The sequence below is a fragment of the Puma concolor genome, chromosome C2 (assembly GCF_028749965.1).
Source record: "Puma concolor isolate L17-30 chromosome C2, mPumCon1.1.hap2, whole genome shotgun sequence".
Lineage (NCBI taxonomy): Eukaryota > Metazoa > Chordata > Mammalia > Carnivora > Felidae > Puma > Puma concolor.
This window is the reverse complement of record NC_141675.1, coordinates 100,636,911-100,659,470: the sequence shown is the minus strand read 5'-3', so window position 1 is coordinate 100,659,470 and position 22,560 is coordinate 100,636,911. Positions and strand designations below refer to the sequence as shown.

The window sequence follows — 22,560 nt, the reverse complement described above, 5'->3', positions numbered from 1 at the left end:
GTAGACAGCAAATAGATGGGTCTTATTTTTTTTTATCCATTGTGATATCCTACGTCTTTTGATTGGAGCATTTAGTCCATTTACATTCAGTGTTAGTATTGAAAGATATGGGTTTAGAGTCATTATGTTATCTGTAGGTGTCATGCTTGTAGTGATGTCTCTGGTATTTTGTGGTTCTTGCAACATTTCACTCACAGAGTCCCCCTTAGGATCTCTTATAGGGCTGGTTTAGTGGTGGTGAATTCCTTCAGTTTTTGTTTGGGAAAACCTTTATCTCTCCTTCTATTCTGAATGACAAGTTTGCTGGATAAAGGATTCTCGGCTGCATATTTTTTCTGTTCATCACATTGAAATTTCATGCCACTCCTTTCTGGCCTGCCAAGTTTCAGTAGATAGGTCTGCTAATACCCTTATGTGTCTACCCATGTAGGTTAAGTCCCATTTATACCTAGCTGCGTTCAGAATTCTCTCTTTACCTTTGTATTTTGTCAGTTTTGCTGTGGTATGTCATGTAGAAGATGGATTCAAGTTATCTCTGAAGGGAGTTCTCTGTGCCTCCTGGATTTCAATGTCTGTTTCCTTCCCCAGATCAGGGAAGCTCTCAGCTCTGATTTGTTCAAGTACAGCTTTGGCCCCTTTCTCTGTCTCTTCTTCTTCTGGAACTCCTATGATATGGATATTATTCCATTCCATTGAATCACTTAGGTCTCTAATTCTCCCTTCATGACCCAGATTTTTTTTTATCTCTCTTTTTCTTAACTTCTTCTTTTTCCATAATTTTGTCTTCTATTTCACCTATTCCTCTTTCTGCCTCTTCAATTCTTGCTGTCACTGCCTGCAGTTTATTTTGCACCTCATTTACAACATTTTTATTTTTTTTTTATTTTTTTTTCAACATTTATTTATTTTTGGGACAGAGAGAGACAGAGCATGAACGGGCGAGGGGCAGAGAGAGAGGGGGACACAGAATCGGAAACAGGCTCCAGGCTCTGAGCCATCAGCCCAGAGCCCGATGCGGGGCTCGAACTCACGGACCGCGAGATCGTGACCTGGCTGAAGTCGGATGCTTAACCGACTGCACCACCCAGGCGCCCCGATTTACAACATTTTTAATTCATCATGACTATTTTTTAGTTCCTTGATCACTGCAACAATAGATTCTCTGCTGTCTCCTTTGCTTTTTTCAAGCCCAACAATTAATCTTATGACTATTATTCTAAATTCTTGTTCAGTTATATTGTTTATATCTGTTTTGAGCAATTATTTAGCTGTCATTTCTTCCTGGAATTTCTTTGAGGAGAATTCTTCCATTTAATCATTTTGCTAGTTTTCTGTCCCTTATAATTTTAATAGCTCGTTGTGTGCCCTGCTCCTGAGAGCACTACTATATTGAAAAGGGGTCATATACTGTCTAGGGCCTGGCCCTTCAGGAGGTGTTTTTTGGAGAGTGTTACTTGCTCTCTGTTGTTGTGACTTTGGTCACTTTATCTCCCTACTCGTAGTGATGTTTTGGACCCTCCACCAGGTGTGCTTTGATATGTTCCTTGAAGTAGTCCTGGAAAGGAAAACAAACATACAAACAAAAAATAAACAGAAAACAAAAACACACAAGCAAACAAACTCTCAGACAATAAGAATTGTCTGAGAATTAAACCAGGCAATGCAACAGCCTTGGTCTGGAGGAGAGCTGTCTGGTTCATCAGTGTCAATCCCGCTCCCATAGATACACAGTTACAAGGTGCAGAGGGGCGTGGTTTGGTATAGGCATGTCCCACCTCCACTGTGGGCCCTTGATCTGTTCCCTGAAGCCACCCCACCTATGGCTCATCAGGTTGTCCCAATGGGTCCCTGGAAGCCACTCTGCCTCTTTTCCTTCAGGAGTCTTGGGGTTCAAAGTCCTTTGGCCTCAAGATGGCTTTGTTTGAGAGAGGAGGGAACTTCAGATCTCCCTACTTCTCCACCATGTTGGCCCCTCCCTCCACCACCCCCCCACCCCACTTCTGAGGAACTGTGGCTTTGACCTGCTCAGATTCTCTGGGGGATGGTCTCACTGAGCAATGGCCAGTATGGCCCATCCCCAGGAACGTTCATGAGACTGTGCTGCTGCTTGTGTGAAGAGACTGCGGCTGGGTGCCAGCCTACCCCAGAAAAAGTTCACACAATCTTGTAAAAGCAGTGTTTCAGGGTTTATGGAAAATCACAACACACATCCAGCACCAGGCTTCACCCTTAACATCCTTGTTCCAATGCCAGAGAATGTGGTTGTTCTCTGAGGTCCATTGGAACCTTTGCCCCTGGGGTGGCCACACAGCCTCTACTAAATGTCCTCCTCGCAGTGGAACCACCATTCCCTGTGTGGCCATGGACCCCTTGGACCTCACTCTCTGCTCCTGGGAATTCATCCTTCCCACCAGAACACCGCCAGGTATCAAGCTGCAGAGCCTCAGACTCTGTGCTCCCCCTGTTTATGAGTCTTGATGGAATTTAAAACCTCTTTTTTCTCCTTTCTCCCTTTTTTTGTTTAGTCCCTGTGGCTGTTTCTACTTTCTCTCCAGCTGATTATGGGGGGGGTGCTTTTCCCATACTCTCCCCCTGTCTCCGTCCTCTCTCCTCAAGCAAAAACAGCTCCCTGCCCTCTGTGGCTTCTCTCTCCCCAACTTCACCTCTCTGCACTGTGTATCTGCCAAGTTCTATGGTTCAGGTTGTGCAGGTTGTTGTATTAATTCAGAGCAGTTTTCTAGGTGTGCAAGAGGGTTTAGTGTTGCTCTGGCTGCATTTCAGCAACGAGAGACGCAAAAAAAAAAAAAAAAAAAAAAAAAACTTCCATGCTGTTCCGCCATCTTGGCCCTTGCTCCCTGAGTTATACATTTTACGATGATAATATTTTGGTGAGTTACTTGGTTCAAGGTGGCAAGTCCAGCAGATACGTTGCTGGAGGATATGAACTATATATAGTTCTGTAAGGAGCATATAATGATTAGTGACATTTGTAACCAAGAGGAAGGGCAAGTTGTAACCAAGAGGAGATGCAAGGTGGGAGGCTATGATGACAAACTAGAGGTGGGAAGCAGGAGAAGGCACCAGGGAGTGGCTGCCTCTCCCCCCACAGCTGGGGGGGGGGAGGGGGTGCGGGGGTGGTAGGAATGGACCCGTATAAGGCAGTTGTTTCCTGGGGAAAGAAACAACATCCATTAACTTTTTAGAATGACAGAGATGGTAATAACCTCTCCCAGATTTTCCTTAGACATGGGAGTGTAAGGATGAACATTTTGCCAGAGAACAGATTGTATATTAGGATTATGAACTAAACAAATGGGGAGGGGCAGGTTTTTGTGTCAGAAACTTGTGGGCTATTTATGGCCACAGTCCAAAGATTCCAGGAGGTATGAAAAGAGGCAGCTAAAGACCGTACAGTGTATGAGTCTCTGAGACTACTCTTGGGAGGGCCTTTTGATTTTAATTCAGATGTATGGTTGAACCTTTTGTTGGGGCTGGATGTCACTTAACATGACCTCATTTATAGGTAGCAGCTTCAGGGAGATTAAGTGAAATTAGTAAATGAGGAATGTCTTGCCTCCAGAACCCAAAAGGTATTAAAAGACATTGGATTTATATGTCCTTACTGATTATGTTAAACAAAACTCCTTGGATGAGAATGTTATTAATGTAATGTACTTGTGTTCATGAAGAAAGGTGGATACAGTTAAAATTCTGCCTGAATAAGTACCTAGTAGTGCAATTGCTGGGTCGTAGAATAGCTCTATTTTTAATTTCTTGAGGAACCTCCACCCTGTTTTCCAGACTGGCTGTACTAAGTCAGTCAGAGAAAGACAAATATCATATGATTTCACTCATATATGGACTTAAGAAACAAAACAAATGAACATAGGGGAAGAGAAGGAAAAAGGAGAGGGAGGTAAACTGTAAGAGACTCTTAAATACAGAAAACAAACTGAGGGTAATCAGAGGGGTAGGAGATGCGGGCTAAATGGATGATGGGCATTAAGGGCACTTGTTGAGATGACCATTGGGTGTTATATGTAAGTGATGAATCACTCAGTTCTACTCCTGAAACCGATACTACACCATATGTTAACTAACTTGAATTTAAGTAAATAAATTATTTAAAGAGTCCTGCCTGCAAAACCTGTGTGTAATGGCAGAGCTGCTGAGGTACTCCATGGGCAGTCCAGTAAAGGTATATTGTGTTCCTTTGGAGCTGACAACAAACTGAGAAGCTGTTGAAATAAACACTGAATAAAACATATTAGATGATGTTACTATTTTTAATAATGTTTGATATTGAGCTGTAAGGGGGGCAGCAATGTCATCAAGATTGGAATAATCTAGCATGAGGCACCATTCATTCTTTGTGGATTTAAGAACAGGCCAAACTGAGCTATCAAACAGGGAGTCAGTGGGAATAATGACCTTTTTATTGATTAGGTCCTATAGAATGTTTCAATCATTAAGGGACCTGTTTTAACTTACACTGGGCCATATTAACTATTTTACCTGAAGCTCAGGGTTCTGATTTTATCAGTTTTATGAAATAATGTGTATATTTATGTATTTATTAATTTAATTTTAGTTGATTACTTATTGTGTCAGACAGAGTGTGTATGCCTACTATTTTAGTCTTTTCAGGCTACTACAACAAAACACTGCAGACGAGGTGACTTATAAACAGCAGAAATTTATTTCTTACAGTTCTGGGGGCTGGGAGGTTCAAGCACAAGGCACCAGCAAATCTGGTATCTGCTGAGATGCTGATTTCTAGTTCATAGACCAATTTTTCACTGTGTCCTCACATGGTATAAAGGATGAGCTAGCTCTCTGCGGTCTCTATGGGCACTCATCCCACTCATGAAGGCTATGTCCTTATGACCTAATTAGCTCCCAAAGTCCCTGCCTCCAAATGCCATCACATCAGAAAAATAGGTTTCAATACAAAAATCGGGGTGAGGGAGACACAAATATGCAGTCTATAGCAGACTGAAAACACAATTTATGGCTGCACCCTGGAAAGTGTGGCCTGTGTTTCCTATTGGTCCCATTGCCCTTAGGTGACAGTATCCAGGAAGTGGAGTCTAGCCATTTAGGACTGTTGTTTGTTTTTTCTTAATCTTCCAACACCAAGAAAATCTGGCTAAGGAGACACATGGAAACCACCAGCAGACACAGCAGCAAGCTGCAAAGCACAAGCTTTACCAACAGCTTCCTTCCCAAGGAACAAGCTTCCTTCCCAAGCTGTTCTCCTGGTGGTTTGGAATAAATCAGTAAGGCAAAAGCAGACCCCTAAGAAGTTATGCAAGAGTAAGCAGTTGTGGCCATGCAATCTTGCCCACAGTGCCAATGTTTTATAAGGTCAAAGATTTTTTTTGATGATGGGACACAACACAATGACACTCAGATAGATGAAAGGCAAACTGTCTATGATAATTCCAAATGAAAGACACCTGCCATGCTTGGCCATGCAGGGATGAACCAGGTTCAGGGTGACAGTGAGAACTGTAGGGAGAAGCTTACGTAGAGCAGAGTTTACTAGGTTTCCTGATTTCCCATGCATTGGCTAATTTGAATGATTTCATGGGATCCAGGGCACAAGTGCTATCTCTAGTTATCTGGTGTTGGGTCCTGGGGCAATCAGGGTAGGTACATGTTGACCCAGAGTAGGAGCCACCATAAGGAAGTGGTTGAGATGTGGACTTAAGTGCTCAACAAGGGGAACTAACTGCCTCTATCCAGGGCCTCAAAAATGAACAAAAACAGCACTGGGAAAACTCTCAAATAGCGCTTAGAAAAAACCCACCCTGCTGACACCGTGATCTTGGAATTCTAGCCTTCAGAGCTATGACATGATCATTTCTGATGTTTCAGCCACTTTGTTTGTGGTAATTGATTGAGGCAGCCCTAGAAAACTAATACTCTTCCAAACTAATAGTGCCATTTTTCATTCCTACCATTGCAGATGGCCAGTTGCACATGTCCTTAGCACATCTCCCAAGACAGCTTGTCGCATCTTACACCTCAACTGAGATCGGTCACATTTCAAGTAGTCACCAGCCCTTGTGGCTGACAAATAAGATATTGAATGTGATATTCTAGAGCATTATTTGTTTTTATGGTCCTTATGATGCTCAAAACTTTTCTGGATAACATTATTTTTTTTTTTCAACGTTTATTTATTTTTGGGACAGAGAGAGACAGAGCATGAACGGGGGAGGGGCAGAGAGAGAGGGAGACACAGAATCGGAAACAGGCTCCAGGCTCTGAGCCATCAGCCCAGAGCCCGACGCGGGGCTCGAACTCACGGAGTGCGAGATCGTGACCTGGCTGAAGTCGGACGCTTAACCGACTGCGCCACCCAGGCGCCCCTGGATAACATTATTTCTTAAAAGAACAAATATATTTAATCCTTTCACAGAATGTGAGAATATTGTCAAAAATTATTCTGAACTATTCTTCAACATACAATTTTAAATGGTAGAGATACAGTTTATAATACAGCCATCAAAATATACATAAACTTTGAATTCTTCTGGAATTGTTTACTCAAATTTTGCAGTAGAATTTAAATGCATGATTTGGGTAACAACATAGGAACAAGAAGAAGAAGAAGAGGAAAAAGGGAAGAAAGGGAAGAAGGAAAAGAAGGGGGAGGGGAGGAGGAGGAAGAGGAAAATAAGGAGAAGGGGAAGAAGGGGAAGAGGAAGGAGAACAAGAACAAGAACAAAAACAAAAAACGAAAAAAGAAAATTCCATTCTCTGTAAGTTTCCTTAAAGTTTCTTTTTTTTTTCTCTTCCATGTGACAGGTAACTAAAGCGCATTTATCAATCACAGAAAAAGCACTTAACAAAATTCAACAACCAGTTGTATAAGTCCACTCTGGATGCTGTGGCGAAATATCACACACTTAGTGACTTCAGAGAAATTTATTATCTCACAGCTCTGGAAGATAGATGTCTAAAATCAAGGTACCAGCAAGATTCTGGTAAGTTTTCTCTTTCTAAGAGACAGCTTCTTTCTTGTATTGTTTTCAGATGGCTTTCTCCTGCCTAGGTGCTTCATGAGAGACACCTCTGGTGTCTCTTCTTTCTTGAAAACTAATAGTTACATTAGATTAGGGCCCCACCCTGATGACCTCATTAAAGGCCCTACATCCTAATACCCTCACACTGGGCATTAGGGCTTCAACATATCTATTACCATAACACAAATTGATGATAAAACCTCTCAAAGAAAAAGGAATAAAGGAAACTTCCCCATTTTGATGAAGAGCATCTATAAAAACCTACAGCTCACATATTAATTAATTGTGGAAAATTGAATGTTTTCCACCTAAAAGAGAGAATGAGGCTAGGATGCCTGCTCTTATAATTCTTATTCAATATAATTTTGAAAGTTCTAGCTAGTGTAATAAAGCAGTAAAACTAAATACAGGGCATACAGATGAGAAAAGAAAAAGAAATCTGTTCCTATTTGAAGATGACGTGATGGAACTGTTTTGTATCTTGATCAATGTCAAAATCCTAGCTGTTTTTGTACTATAGTTTGCAAAATGCTACTACTGGAGGAAACTGGGTTAAAGGCACATAGGATTCCTCTAGATTATTTCTTACAACTACTTGTGAATCTGCAATCATCTCAAAATAAAAATTGAATTTAAAAAATAAAAATTAAAAGAAAATTCCATTCTCTCTTTCATAATTATGCCTAAATAATTTCCCCTTGGGTGTTACAAGTAACTAAAACAAACTTTTTTTTATTGTGGCAATTATGCATAACTCAAATTTTACCATTTTATCCATTTGAAAGTGTACAATTCAGTGCTATTTAGTAATTCCCAATTTAAAGAAATCATCACCACTACAAAGTTCCAGAGGATTTTCATCATCCTAAAAAGAAACTCTGCTGTCATAAATATTCACCCCACACACCCTGGCAATCATTAATCTGCTTTCTGTCTCAATGGATTTGCCTATTCTAGATATTTCAGATAAATGGCATCATACGATATTTGGTATTTTATGTCTGGCTTCTTTCATGTAGCATAGTATTTTAAAGGTTTATCCATGTTGTGGCATGTATCAGTACTTCTTTTCTTTCCATAACTTAATAACATTCCCTTCTATGGATATACCACCTTTGTGTATACATCCAACAACTGATGAGATTTGGATTGATTCCTACTTTGACTATTGTGAACGGTGCTCCTATGAACATTAGCATACAAGTTTTTGTTTGAACACCTGTTTTCAACTCTCTTGGCTATGTACCTACAAGTGGAATTGCTAAACCATGTGTAATTCTATGTTTCAGTTATTACACACTCACCAAATTGTTGTTCATCATAGTAACACCATGGAACTTTTCTACTAACAATACATGAGAATTCCAATTCCTCCAATCCTTGCCTACACTTGTTATTTTCAGAATGATTAGCCATCCTATTTGGTGTGAAGTGATCTCACTGTAGTTTTCATTTGCCTTTCCCTAGTAATGAATAACACTGACGATGTTATCATGTGTTATTAGCCAACTATCACTGACTATTTGTAAATGTTCCTTGGAAAAAAGCCTATTAAAGGTCTTCAGCCAGCGTTTAATTAGGTTGTTTGATTTGAGCAGTAAAAAATTTTTTATATATTCTGGAATACTTAAATCTTATCAGATTTATTATTTGCAATTAATTTTTACATTCTATGGGCTGTTTTTCATTCTTGATATGTATTCTGATACACAAAACTTTGTAGACAAGAACTGTTAATTTCAATAAACTGTAATTTCTCTATGTTTTCTTCGGATCCTTGGACTTTTGATGCCATATCTAAAAATCATTGTCAAATCTAAAGATAGAGTTAATACCTTACACTTCTTAGATTTTGATCATTTTAGCAATCATACTTAAGACTTTGATACAGTTGGGGTTAGTTTTTTAATATGGTGTCAGATAAAGATCAAATTTCATTCTTTGCAGGTGATGGTCCAAAGCATAAACTTTGGAGTGAAATCTCAAAAGAATAGAAATGTAGTGTATAATTTCTAGTACAATAAAAATGGAACTTTTAAAGCTCCCTAACATCTAAAAAGATGGGGGGGGGGGCGGAATATAAGCACAGAAAAATCAGGATAAATATAAATACAGTATTATAAACATACAAATAAATAAAGAAGAAATAAATAAGAAGAAATAAATAAATAATTATAAATATAAATAAAGACCACATAAGAGGAAAATGATGATGGTATTAAAAAAGGAAAGTCAAGAATTAGAGATGGTTTCATGAGGAAGGAAAGACCAATTCAGTTTCTCTAAAGATTATAGTCTAAATGAGGCAAACATTCTGTGTTTTGTAAGATATAGTTCTTAAAATGAAAATATGGTTTAGGGTATGTATAAAGAGTACATGGTCGATAATTAACAAAATAAGTACACCTGAATATTAGCATTATAAAATTAGAATTTTTACTTTCTAATTAAAATACTAATATGAGGCAAATTAAAAATATAGCTATATTTTGACTTTACAGCTTAAATTTTTGCAAATATTCTTTTTAATGTTATCTTACCTCCTCAACAACTAAAGTTGCTTCTTTTTTTTTAACTAGCATTTTCTGCAAAATATAAAAATAAGCTGGAGTGAATGAAGGAAACATCAGTATTTAGGTAAAAATGGGAAAACAAAATAGTATACCATTGACAAGTGTGGTTCATTTTTTATAGAATCCATAGTAAATCAGAACTGAACTACCAGAAATAAGAATGATGCTTGTGGTTAATACACATAGACAAGATAATTCCAGATTTTGAAAAAGGAAGTGGAATTGTGAAACAGAAGCCTAATATATGTTACACATGTAACACAAAATAAATTATTGTACTTCTTTCCGGGTATAGAAATTTAGCATACACAATCTCTCCCAAGATCCTGTCCTAAGTGGCATAATTCACTGTGCTTGCATGCCTAAGTAACCAAGCAAGTCCCTCTTGTCATTTGGAGTAGTCTAAATCTAACACATTTAGGATGTGCTTCTTGATTATGGGAAGTTGATGTTAGCATATTAATTTCATCTGTCAGTTCCCCTTTTCTGACTCCTTCTGGCCCAATAAAGGTGAGGGAGAAAAAAACAGTCAATACCTGCAAATTTTCAAAAGGCAAATGGATCCCACAATGACCAAGATAATAAAAACAGAGAAGGTGATATACACATTATTTAAGTTTAGTGGTGACTGGTCTGTAAATATAGACACAAAAAACATATGGTTTAACTATAGTCCATCTAGACAGTGGAATATTATTTAGCACTAATAAGAAATGAGCTGCCAAGCCATGAAAAGACACAGAAGAAATTAAATGGATATTACTAAGTGAAAGAAGCCAGTCTAAAAATGCTACATTATTTTTTCTTAGTGTTTATTTTTGTGAGAGAGATTTAAGAGAGATGAAACTTGAGCAGGGGAGAGGCAGAGAGAGACAGAGATACAGTATCTGAAGGAGGCTCCGGGCTCCAAGATGTCAGTACAGAGCCCGACATGGGGCTCAAACTCATGAGTCGTGAGATCATGACCTGAGCCAAATTCAGACACTTAACTAACTGAGCCACCCAGGCGCTCCAAGAATGCCAAGTTCTATCTGATTCCAAGTACATGACATTCTACAAAAGGTAAAACTATGGGGACAGTGAAAAGATCAGGGGTTGTTAGAGGTTAGGGTGGAGGGAGGGAGGAATAGGTGAAGCCTGGAGGACTTTCAGGACAATGAAACTACTCTGTGCGAAACTGCAATGGGGGATCCCTGCCATCTGCAGTTACCAAAACTCACAGAATGTACACCTAGAATGACCCTTAATTAAACTATGTACTTTGAGTGATAATGTTGTATTACCATTGGCTCATCGACTATCCCAGGTGTACCTGGGTGGCATAAGTGATGGAGGCAGGGGAGGAGGGGGTGTCTGTAGTAGGGCAGGGGTTGTTGGGAACTCTGGAATTTCTACTCATTTTGCTGTAAACCTAAACTGCTCTAAAAACTAAAGTTTATTGAAAATAAGTATAGATATATACATAAAAGTATAAAATCATGTATCTGTGTGTGTGTGTGTATATATATGTGTGTGTGTGTGTGTGTGGTTTAAGGATACCTCATAGCTCATGAAATTCACTTCTGTGACTTTATTTTAAACATTTCTTGGGGCACCTGGGTGGCTCAGTCGGTTAAGCATCTGACTTCATCTCAGGTCATGATCTCACAGTTAGTGAGTTCGAGCCCCGCATCAGGTTCTGTGGTGACAGCTCAGAGCCTGGGAGCTGCTTTGGATTCTGTCTCTCTCTCTCTCTCTCTCTCTCTCTGCCCCTCCCCTGCTTGCACTCTGTCTTTCTCTCTCTCTCAAAAATAAACATGAAAAAATTAAAAAAAAAAATATATATATATACTTTATCCTTCTCCTAAAACCATAAGAATTAATTTAAAAGTACACTACTCAAGCCAGCTTACTGCTTGTATAGAAGTGTACACTTAAATTATTAAATCATGTTTATTATAATTATTAAAATGTAAACATCATTTAAAATATGGCTTCTTAAACCAAATTCTGCATTAGTCTTCTGGACATAATTCATAATGGTGGAGAAGGACATAAAAGAGAGGCTGGGGAGATTATCCTTGAGTGAAATTCTCCATACACTCCTTTTTCATTCTTCCATAGCTTCTCTGATATAATGAAAACCTCATACAAAAACTGAAATTACTAACAGAATTCTGCTCTATGGACAGATTCCTGTTGCCAGTCAGATGATACACAGAGCAGGGCACCTTAGATACCCGGTGGTCCTCCCAGCGGCACGAACTCTGGACGGTCACTGTGTCATTGCCCAGTGGCTCTTCCACAGTGTGACAATCTCCCCCTGGGGTCCAGGAGATCTGCGCCGCTGGCTTCCCTGCAGCTGCCCTACACACGATAGTTCCATTCTCAAGTTGAAACAGCGTCACCTCGGGGGGCACTGCAGAGATGCAGGGGAAAATGCTTCAGTCTTAACACACGGATATGGAATAGAGAGTGACATCTGTTTCAGTCCAAATCTGGTCATCTGACATCTCACAATATACGATGCTCCTTACCTAACACTGTCAGGTGATATCCATGATAGAAATGCCCATGAGTTGTGACCACTTCACACCTGTAATATCCATCATGAGTGATGGCCACTGGATCGATCTGAAGGGCGGGATTCCGATCAGGTCTGGAGTCTCAGGATATTGTCTCGTCACTACAGTTTATGGCCCTGGTCTCATTTGCATCTCTCCTGTAGGCTCTGGTGCAGGAAGGCTTGTCTCTGAGGATTATTTCCCATGTGGTTACCAGCACAGTTGTCAAGCTGATGCGAGGGCAAGAGAGGATACCTTTGTATCCACAGGTACAGACAGGGAAGGGTGCGCTGAACACCTGCACAAAGAGAATAGTGAAAGTACTTCATGTGTTTATTTTTCATAACATACTACGTAAAATTTTACTATAACAGGACTTTACTGGTGATCTTATTCCAGAAATATAAGGCTTACATAAAAAATTAAACATGCACAAAATGCATATAACATGTTAAAACTAATCCAAAGATGAACCCATTTTTCTCCTTTATACTGCGGTCTTAAACTATACCTATTATCATTGTGAGAAATATTTAAGCATTTGTGCATTGATTCGCAGGTTTTGATATGTAAGAAACAAAAAAACACAATATAAATTAATGGACAAAGTCATCTAAATCTAATGTTTTGGTCAGAAAGACTATTAGATTTATCTAATAACTCATGCTTCTTAGTATAGAAAGTAGAAAGAAAAATTGGTGAGTTGATTTTCTCCTCCTAAGTATTAAGGAGAAAGAATAAGTCAGAATATCAGAACTAATAAGAAAGAATATCAGAACTAAATGCCTATCCTTACGGGTGGCACTTCAGACAAAAATAAATTTAAAAAGCATAAAATGGCATTCATGTTGACCAGACTGAACATTTTTTTAATGCTTATTTATTTTGAGAGAGATAATGAGTGGGGGAGGGGCAGAGAGAGAGGGAGAAAGAGAATTCCAAGCAGGCTCCCTGCTGACAGCTCAGAGCCCAACACAGAGCTCCATCCCACAAACCATGAATGAGATCATGACCTGAGCCAACACCAAGAGTCGGATGCTTAAATGACTGAGCCACCCAGGCACCCCACCACCACCCAGAGTGGGCATTTTTAAAGCTTTTTTTTTTTTTTTTTTGGAGAATCACAATCAGTAAAATCAACAGATCTTCCTTCCTTCCTTCCTATTGAGTCACACATACACTGCCAAACAGTTCAACTGTGAACTCTGCTCACAGATTGCGTCTCTATATTCGAATTACAAGAATTACATAAATTCACTCCCTTTGTCCAACTTTAAAGTCAAAATTAAGCCCTGTGACATATAACATAATGGGTCCCTGACTGGGAGGGGTTTGCTGAGAGAGGATTAAGGAAGTCAGGGTCCATGCACCTGTAACCCAGCTGACTGGCAAGGAGCTCATCGCTTTACATTGAGCAGAACTAGCATGATGGGGCAAAATTGTTTTGTGCATGGAGCTTGTGGGTGCTAAACTCTCATTTGAGATCCCTCCTCTCCTTTTTTGGTGTATCCTGCCTCTTCTGTGATGATGGACTCATGCCCTCGCATTTCATAGACCAATCAAGATCCCATAACTACAGGAAGCAAGGAGGATACTTCCTTAGTTACTCCTTTTTGAGAGACAGTCTGAGGGAGAGGGAGTGAGGGAAACTTACATAGGCTCTGAGACCAGCATGGAACCCAGATGGGGCTTGATCTCACGACCATAAGATCATGACCTGAGCCTAAATCAAGAGTCAGACGCTTAACTGACTGAGCCATCCATGTGCCCCATTGGGGGGTGGCAGGCAGATTTTACAGCAGATCTGAGAGGGGAGTGAAATCCATGAAGCATGTGCACCTTGGCCAAATTTGGAGGTAAGCAAGAAGTTAGCGGATTAGGAACAGCTAGAGGGGGATGTGGGTGAACATCCCTGTGCCTCAAAACAAGATGCTGAAGATGAAACCACAAAGGGAAGAGGCTGGTGAATGTTCTTTTGTGTTCTCAGGGGTTTGCACTTCTGCTTGTGAACAGTCTAAGGTTTTAATATTTTGCCCGCTATTGAGCCTCACGATCAGACTCTATTCTTTTAAAGGAAATTACTAGATAATCAAATAATCATACGCGTTTTAACAGGGGCGCTGTCTCCAGAGAAGTAGCTCCCAGGGTGAGCATCCCAAGCACCATGGACAATCTCTGTTCTTTCACCTTCCTCTGCTCTAGGACCCTCCAGCAATCCCCCTTCACCTGTGATGGGACTTCTGTGATTCCTGTTACTCTCCCTTTCTTAATCCTTCTCTTTATTCACACCTGTTGTGATAATTCACCAGTGACCAGTCACTCCCCCACACTCAGTGGGGTTGGCACCTGTCTAACAAATATAATCTCCTCACAGCCCTGTGATCAACTACCGTGATTTCACCTCCTGGTCACAGAGGGATAGCAGGTAGATTCTCCTATTGGCTCCAGAACCAGCAGTCACCTTCCAGCTTCTCTGCATCCTGTGTCTATGACTCTCCTCCAGGCTCCTCCAGCCCTTCTGCACACAGACCAATCCCTATGAGATTTGGGGCTTTTCCTTTCTGTCCTCGCTGCCAGATATTAGATTACCACCCCATCACCACACACCTGGATTCCTGCAGAAGTCTCCTGATGTCTGTGTCCGTCTCAAATCTCTCCCCTCTTCAGTTCACACCTGACCTTGCAGCAGGTCCAGGATTCTGGGACACGGGTGTGATCCCCTCCATCTAACACCCCTCAGAGACCTCTCCCTGCCCGAAGACAACACTTACATGTCCTGTGTTGCCTTTGAAAGCCCTCTTTTGCAGATGGACTCACCTTTGCCATCTTATCACCCCTCAGCCGCCCCCACACTTTGCAAAGAAAACACCAAGCACCGCTGCATATCTGGGTCTTTCCTCTCACATCGTTCCTGCAGACTGGGGTGGCCTACAGACCACTCTTTGTCCACGAAAACGCTCCTCTTCCCCTAAGAGCCATTTCACACGCTGCCCCTGCCGTGAAGCCTTCTCAGAGCCTTGCTGCTTCGCCTTCTCCTCTACACTCCCAGCACACTTGATGTGAGTGCTCATCTCCTCTGTCAAATGCCATCTGTGTTGACATCTGGGCTCCCCCTTGAAATGAGCCCCTTAGTGCACTCTGGTGCTCTAGCTACTCTTGTTTGTCCCCGTGTTCCCCACATGGCCTAGTGCCTGACAGGGAGGGCTCCATAATCCTCAGACGGAATGTGCACTGCCTGGGGGGAGGAGGCCCGGGGTCATTCAGGGTCCCTCACACCTCAGCACTCAGACCATCATACTCTTCAACCAGGCTCAGGCCGGCCCCGTGACCAGACCATCAACCCTGTTTCTAAGGAAGTTCAACACTTTTTCCCTTTAGTACTGGCCTGTAGGAAAAAATTAAAAAACATATTACCTTCCATAGGAAGTATGAAACGTCTCTGCTTTCCATCCATGAATGTACTATTTGTTGAAGGTAGAAGATATTCAGAGAAAAGTAAATGAAATGAACTTCAGGGACTGAAATTGAGTGTCAGCCACTGTTTTTTCATACATCTTACATACAACATGATAGAAAATCAGTTGCCACTAAATTCCACAAAAAGCTTTACAAAACAGAAATTAGAAGTTATTTCATCATTATGTGGAAAAAACAAGTTAACATTTAAAATTACATTGTAGGCTTTTAATCAATAATTTCCCATTTTTGAGACACCTTGTTCTGTACTTGACAATAATTTTCTCCAGGGCAACCCTGCCTCCACTCCTCTCCTAGCCACAGTGGATTGTTCCATCATGGGTACCTCACATGATGGGGACTGAGTATAGTGTTTTCTCCAGATCCACCTCCTGATTAAAGTTGTTTGATCCACTGGTGGGCACCTCACCCAGCTGCGCAAATGAGAGTACTTTCACGAGAATTTTGGAACCAGATTGAGAATAGTCCATTCTTCTTTTCCTCCCCTTTTCTTACAGTGATCGCTAAATTTATATGTCCATTTTATGTGTTCTCGATGTTTCTGTGAAAGTATTTTTAAAATTTTTTTAATGTTTATTTATATTTGAGAGAGGGAGAGAGACAGAATGTGAGTGGGGGAGGGGCAGAGAGTGAGGGAGACACAGAATCTGAATCAGGTTCCAGGCTCTGAGCTGTCAGCACAGAGACCAATGTGGGGCTGGAATTCACAAAGCCGTGAGATGGTAACCTTAGCCGAAGTCAGACACTTAACTGACTGAGCCACCTAGGTGCCCCAAAAGTATTTTTTTATAGATAAGATTAACATTAATATGAGTAGACTTTCAGTAAAGCAAATTACCTTCCATAATGTCAGGAGGCCATGTTCAAACAGTTGAAGGCCTTATTTTAATAAAAGACTGACCTCTGGGAAAGGGACGTTCTATAGCAGACTGCCTTCAGACTCACTACTCCTCTTCCCTGGGTCTCCAGCTGCTGGCCCAGCCTGCTGATTCTGGACTTGCCAAGCCTCTACACTCTTGTGAGCCAATTCTTTAAAATAAATCTCTCTCTTTTCCCTCCCTCTCTCCCTCCTTCCTTCTGTCTCTCCCTTCACTCTCTGTTATTCTGTTTCCCTGAGGATTGATGACTATCCTGGAAAGAATGAAGCAGAAGCAGAGAGAGAGAGAGAGAGAGAGAGAGAGAGAGACTCCTCACCTAGCTAAAGTTTCTAATTCCATCCTTCCTGAGACCCACGTGCATTCCTTCCCTTGGAATTCCTGACAATCAAAGACTTTTCTGATAACCAAAGTAGTCCTAATCTACTTCAAATCTGGGTTCTTAAAAGATCTGTATTGAAGTAAAACACAATTTTTTTCTAAATTATGATTTATCCTGGGAATATTCTGTGTGTGCTTGAGAAGACTGTATTCTGCTATTGTTGGAAACAATGTTCTGTACATATCTGTTGGGCCATTTGACCTACTGTGTTGTTCAAGTCCACTGTTTCCTTATTGGTCTTATGTTGGAATGATCTTTTCATTTTCCAATGAAATGGTACAGTTACAGTTCCCTGAAAATGCTGTATTGTTTTCTATTTCTTCTTCAGGTCTATTAATATCTGCTCTATATATTTAGATGCTCTGATGTTGGATGAATAAATATTTACATGTGTTTGGCGCCTGGGTTGCTCAATTGGTTAAGCATCCACTTCAGCTCAGGTCACTCTCTCACGGCTAATGAGTTCCGTCCCCGAGTCAGACTCTGTGCTAACAGCTCAGAGCCTGGAGTCTACTTTGGATTCTGTGTGTCTCTCTCTCTCTACCCCTCTCCTGCTAATGCTGTCTCTCAAAAATAAACATTAAAAAAAATTTTTTTTAATATTTACAAATGTTAAATCCTCTTGATGAATTGGCTTTTTACCATTAGAGACTGAAATGCTCTGTCTTTAGTTACATTTTTTAACTTAAAGTCTATTTTCTCTAATATTAAATATAGCTATCCTTACTTTCTTTTGGTTTTTATTCCCTGGAACAGCTTTTTCCATCCATTCACTTTCAGCCTACATGTATCCTTCACTAAAGTCAGTCTCTTGTAGTAGCATATTGTTGAATCTTGTTTTTTTTATCTATTTGCCCACTATATACCATGTGATTGGAGAATTCAGTCCATTTAATTTTTTTTAAATGTTCATTTATTTTTGAAAGAGAGAGACAGAGTACAAGCAGGGGAGGGGCAGAGAGAGGGGGACAGAGGACCCAAACAAGCCCCCAGTATGGGTTTTGAACTCCCAAACCACGAGATCATGACATAAGCTGAAGTCAGATGCTCAACCAACTAAGCCACCCAGGTGCCCCTAGTCCATTTACATTAAGACAACTGATAAGAAAGTAGGTACTTTACTATTGCTATTGTGTTCATTGTTTTCTGTTTTGAAGTTCCTTTATTCCTTTCTTCCTGTCTTACTGACTTCCTTTGTGGTTTGATAATTTTTTGTAGCAGTAGGATTTGATTTCTTATTCTATGTCTTCTGTGTATCTACTAAATGGTTTTCTTTGTGGTAACTATGAGTCATACGCCCAACACCTTATAGTTATTTCAAGCTGATTACAATATAAGTTCATTGCATACAATACTCAATATTTTTACATCTCCTCCCTCATTTTATGTTACTGATGTCACAATTTACATATTTAACTTGTGTACTGACAGATTTTTATAGCTGTAATTATTTTTAATATTTTTTTGGCATTGGTACTAGCGTTAAAAGTAATTCACACACCATCATTACGGTATTACACTATTCTGAATTTAATTATATATTGGCCTTTACAGTATGTTTAATGTCCATATGTCACCATGTTGCTAGTTAGCACACTCTCTTTTCCATTTATTTATTTATTTATTTATTTATTTATCTTACATGTATTGATTTTGAGAGAGAGCATGAGCACGTGTGGGGCAGAGTTAGAGGGAGAGAGAGAATCCCAACCTGGCTCCTCACTGTCAGCACAGAGTCCAGTCTGGGCTCGATCCCACGACCAAGAGATCATGACCTGAGACAAACGCAAGGGTCATACACCTAACTGACTGAGCCACCCAAGTGCCCCAACGTCCTCTTGTTTCAATTTGGACAGCCCCCTTTAGAATGTCTTGTAAGCAGGTTTAGTACTGATGAAGTTTGTCAGTTTCTGGTTTTTTCTAGGAAAGTCTTTACCTCACCTTTATTTCTGGTTTTCCAAGTGAAGGATTTCAATGGCTGGATTTTTCTTTCAGCACTTTGAAGGTATCATCCCACTCTCTGGGTCTGCAAGGTCTGTGCTGAGAAATCTGGGCATCCTTTATATACGACCACTCACTTTTCCTCTGCTGCTTTCAAAAGTTTCTCTTTTTTATTTGATTGTAATGTGTCTTAGTGTAGATTTCTTTAGTCAGTCAAGTTCTGTGGCCTTCATGGATCTGGATGTTCATTCCCCACAGATTTAGGAGATTGCCTCTCATTATTACTTTGCATAAGCTTTCTGCTCCTTTCTTTTATGCTTATCTGGGGCCAGTAATGCCTATATTACTTGGTTTGTTGGTGTTTCATAACATCCCGAGACTTTCTTCCCTCACTTCCATTCTTTCTGTTGGTTTGCTTTTTATCTCTGACTGGATGATTTCAAATTATGTCTTTGTGTTCACTAATCATTTCTTCTGCTTGATGACTCTGCTGTTGGAACTCTTGATTGAATTTTTCAGTGTAGTCTTTGCATAAAATTTGCCGTTGTGTCCTTTACATGATTTCTACCTCTTTTTTTGAACACTCCCTTTGCTCATAGATTGTTTTCTAGATTTTATTTAGGGGTCAAACAGTGTTCTCCTGTAGCTCACTGAGCTTCCTTAAGTAGACTATTTTTGAATTCTTTGTCAGGCATGCAGAGCTCCATTGCTTTGAGATCAGCCACTGGGGCTTGATGTTCTTTTAGTGATGTCATGTTTCCTTGAATGTTTTGGAAGCGTTGCATCGCTCATGTCTTCACACTTGAAGGAGCTGTCACCACCACCCACCCCTCCCACCCACCCCCCACCAGTCTTTACTGCCTGGCTTCTTCAGAAAAAGATATTCACCTGTCAGCCCAGCTGGAGATTCTGGGAGGTCTCTCAGACCTTACCTAAGGAGGTACCTTCTTCATTCCCGAGGTTCCTTTTGAGGTGGAAGTCTTAGGATTCTGTGTCTTCTCTCCATCCCACAAAAGCAGACAGAATTCTGAAACCCTCCTTTTTATTTACACGAGGGAAATTCCCTGAAGTGCTCAGGGTTGTGGGCCTTCTCCCAAATCACCAGACTGCTGATATCCATGCACACTATCTAGGGAGGTTCCCATCATCTGTGGGAAAGTGTGGGGCTGGCCACAGAGAGGGTGATAGGATTCTGCAATATCAAGACAAGGTGACAGCACTTAATAGGCAGGGGCAAAGTACATAATCATAAACAGTAGCGAGGCCACAATGACAACCAAGAGGCTCTGACCTGAAAGATCTGGGGCAAAAGCCAGATAAATCTTAGTGTTCTTAAGGGTAAGAGAGAAGGGCAGCCAAAGACGGTATGGTTTGCCTTATATGGCCAGATCAAGGATAAATGGGTGTCTTACATCAGTTTTGCTTCCTGCAACAAAAATACCAAAGAGTGGCGTAATAACAAACACTTTATCTCACAGTTCTAGAAGCTGGAAGTCTAAGATCAAAGTACTAGCAGACATGATGTCCAATGAAAGCCCACTCCCTGGCTTGTAGACAGCTGTCTTCTCACTGTCTTCTCACATGGAGTGGCAGAGGGAGAGAGAAAGAGAAAAAGCAGGCTCTCTTGGGTCTCTTCTTGTAAAGGTACTAATCTGAGAGCTCTATCCTCATGACAAAGTTACCTCCCAAAGGCTCCATCTCCAAAGGACATCCCATTGGAGATTGGGTTTTGACATAAGAGTTTTGGAGGACACATTCAGTCCATAGCAGTGAGTAAGAACTGGGGTCAGCTGTGATAATGGAAAATCATGGTCCTTCACCAGGTTTCTATATTCAAACCAGTTTTCAGACTCAAAGCCACACAATTTTGAGCTGACATTTCAAAATTACAAAACACAGGAAGAAACAAGGAACCATAAAGTCAGATAATATTATTTTTATTAGCTGCCATCTGTTATTCCTAGAGAGAAGAATAAGATTCAGAACTTCAGATAGTAGAATTATGAAACACCGGGCATAAAATAAATGTGGTGAGGATGTTTAAATAAATAAAAGGAGAATTAAAACACAAACAAGAAATATATGCTTCCCCCACACCCCACTCCTCCAAAAATAACTAGGCAGATTAGGATAATACAAAAGAGTTCAATTTACTCATTGATTCACTGCTTATTGAAACTGGAAAACTATAGCAAAAAACAAACATACAGGATACGAGAAAGGGAGAATTTCAGAAAGTCCTAAAGGACATTTTCCAATATAAGACAGTTTCGTTGTGTTAAAAATCTGTTCTTTAGCTTAGTCACTTTATGTATTACCTTAGCTAGATCTTCCAGATAACTCACTGCAGCATCTACATCCCCATTTGTTGCCTCACTGTGCACTTTTGTTATGGAGAGAGTTTCTTTTCTTAAACCTCTTGAACCACCCTCTGCCAGCTTTCAACTTTTCTTCTGCAGCTTCCTCAAATCCCTCAGCCTCCATAGAATCAAGGAGAGTTAGGGCCTTGCTCTGCATTAGGCTTTGGCTTCAGGAAATGCTGTAGCTCTTTGGTCTTCTTTCCAGATCACTGAAACTTTCCCCTTATCAGCAATAATTTCACTTCCTTATTATTAGTGTGTTCACGAGAGTAACACTTTTGTTTCCTTCAGGAATTTTTCCCTCACACTCACAACTTGGCTAACTACTGGCACAAGAGGCCTAGCTTTTGACCTGTCTCAGCTTTCAACATGCCTTCCTTGCTAAGTTTAAGAATCATTTCTAAGTTTTGATTTCAAGAGAGAAATATGCAACTCCTCCTTTCACTTGAACACTTAGAGGTCACTGGGAGGTTATTAATTAGCCTAATATCAATATTGTTGTGTCTCAGGGAAGAGGAAGGACTGATGGGAGGAAGACAGAGATGGGGGAAGAGCCAAAACACACACACACACACACACACACACACACACACACACATCACTTACATCCACCATCTCATATGGACATGGTTAGTGACACCACAAAACAATTACATAATAACATCAGAGATCACTGATCACAGATCACCGCAACAAATATAATGTAATGACAAAGCTTCAAATATTTCAGGAATTACCAAAATGTGACACAGAGACGCAAAGTGAGCAAATGCTGTTGGAAAAATGGTGCTGATAGATGTACTCAATGCATGTTTGGCATACCTTCAACTTGTAAAAGCCATGATACCTTCAAGGTACAATAAAGTAAAACAATGGTACAATGAAACAAGATATGCCTCTATACCTAGTAACAGCTTCAAAATACATGAGGCAAAATTGGCAAAATTAAATCAAAAACATTAACAGAAATGAAGAATGGCTTTGATGACCTTATTAATAGTCTGGATATGGCTAAGGAAGGAATCTCTAAGCTAGAGAATATATCAATAGAAACTTCCAAAACTGAAAAACAAAGAGAATAAACACTTAAAAAAAAAAAAACACAAGATATCCATGGAATTTGAGACAACTACCAAAACATGTAAAATGTGTGTAATGGAAAAATCAGAAGAAAGAAGAATGAGAGAAAGGAATAGAGGAAATTTTTGAAACAAGGACTGAGAATTTCTCCAAGTTACTATCAGATACCAAACCAAAGTTCCAGGAAGTTTGGCAACACCAATCAGGAAAAAATCTGAGGAAAATAACCTAGACTTGGCATATCATATTCAAACTATAGAAAATCAAAGATAAACAATTCTGAGAAAAGTCAGAG

At 40.2% G+C, this 22,560-nt stretch overlaps 1 protein-coding gene, 1 long non-coding RNA gene and 1 pseudogene across 3 annotated transcripts in view; 1 reads left to right on the top strand and 2 right to left on the bottom strand.

Annotated features, from left to right (window-relative positions):
- CD200R1 (CD200 receptor 1) overlaps positions 1 to 22,560 on the bottom strand; it is a 150,341-nt gene that overhangs the window by 31,333 nt on the left and 96,448 nt on the right. The window lies entirely within an intron of this gene.
- LOC147577452 (uncharacterized) overlaps positions 1 to 22,560 on the top strand; it is a 71,069-nt gene that overhangs the window by 20,932 nt on the left and 27,577 nt on the right. The window contains exon 2 of the long non-coding RNA XR_015240313.1: positions 6,817 to 6,995. This is a non-coding gene — a long non-coding RNA (uncharacterized LOC147577452). The remainder of the gene's footprint in view (positions 1 to 6,816; positions 6,996 to 22,560) is intronic.
- Positions 11,639 to 15,221, bottom strand: LOC147577454 (cell surface glycoprotein CD200 receptor 1 pseudogene; annotated as a pseudogene). Its single transcript, XR_015240368.1, has 3 exons — positions 15,055 to 15,221; positions 12,124 to 12,448; positions 11,639 to 12,005 (listed from the first exon to the last, which is right to left on the bottom strand). The product of XR_015240368.1 is annotated as a cell surface glycoprotein CD200 receptor 1 pseudogene (transcript).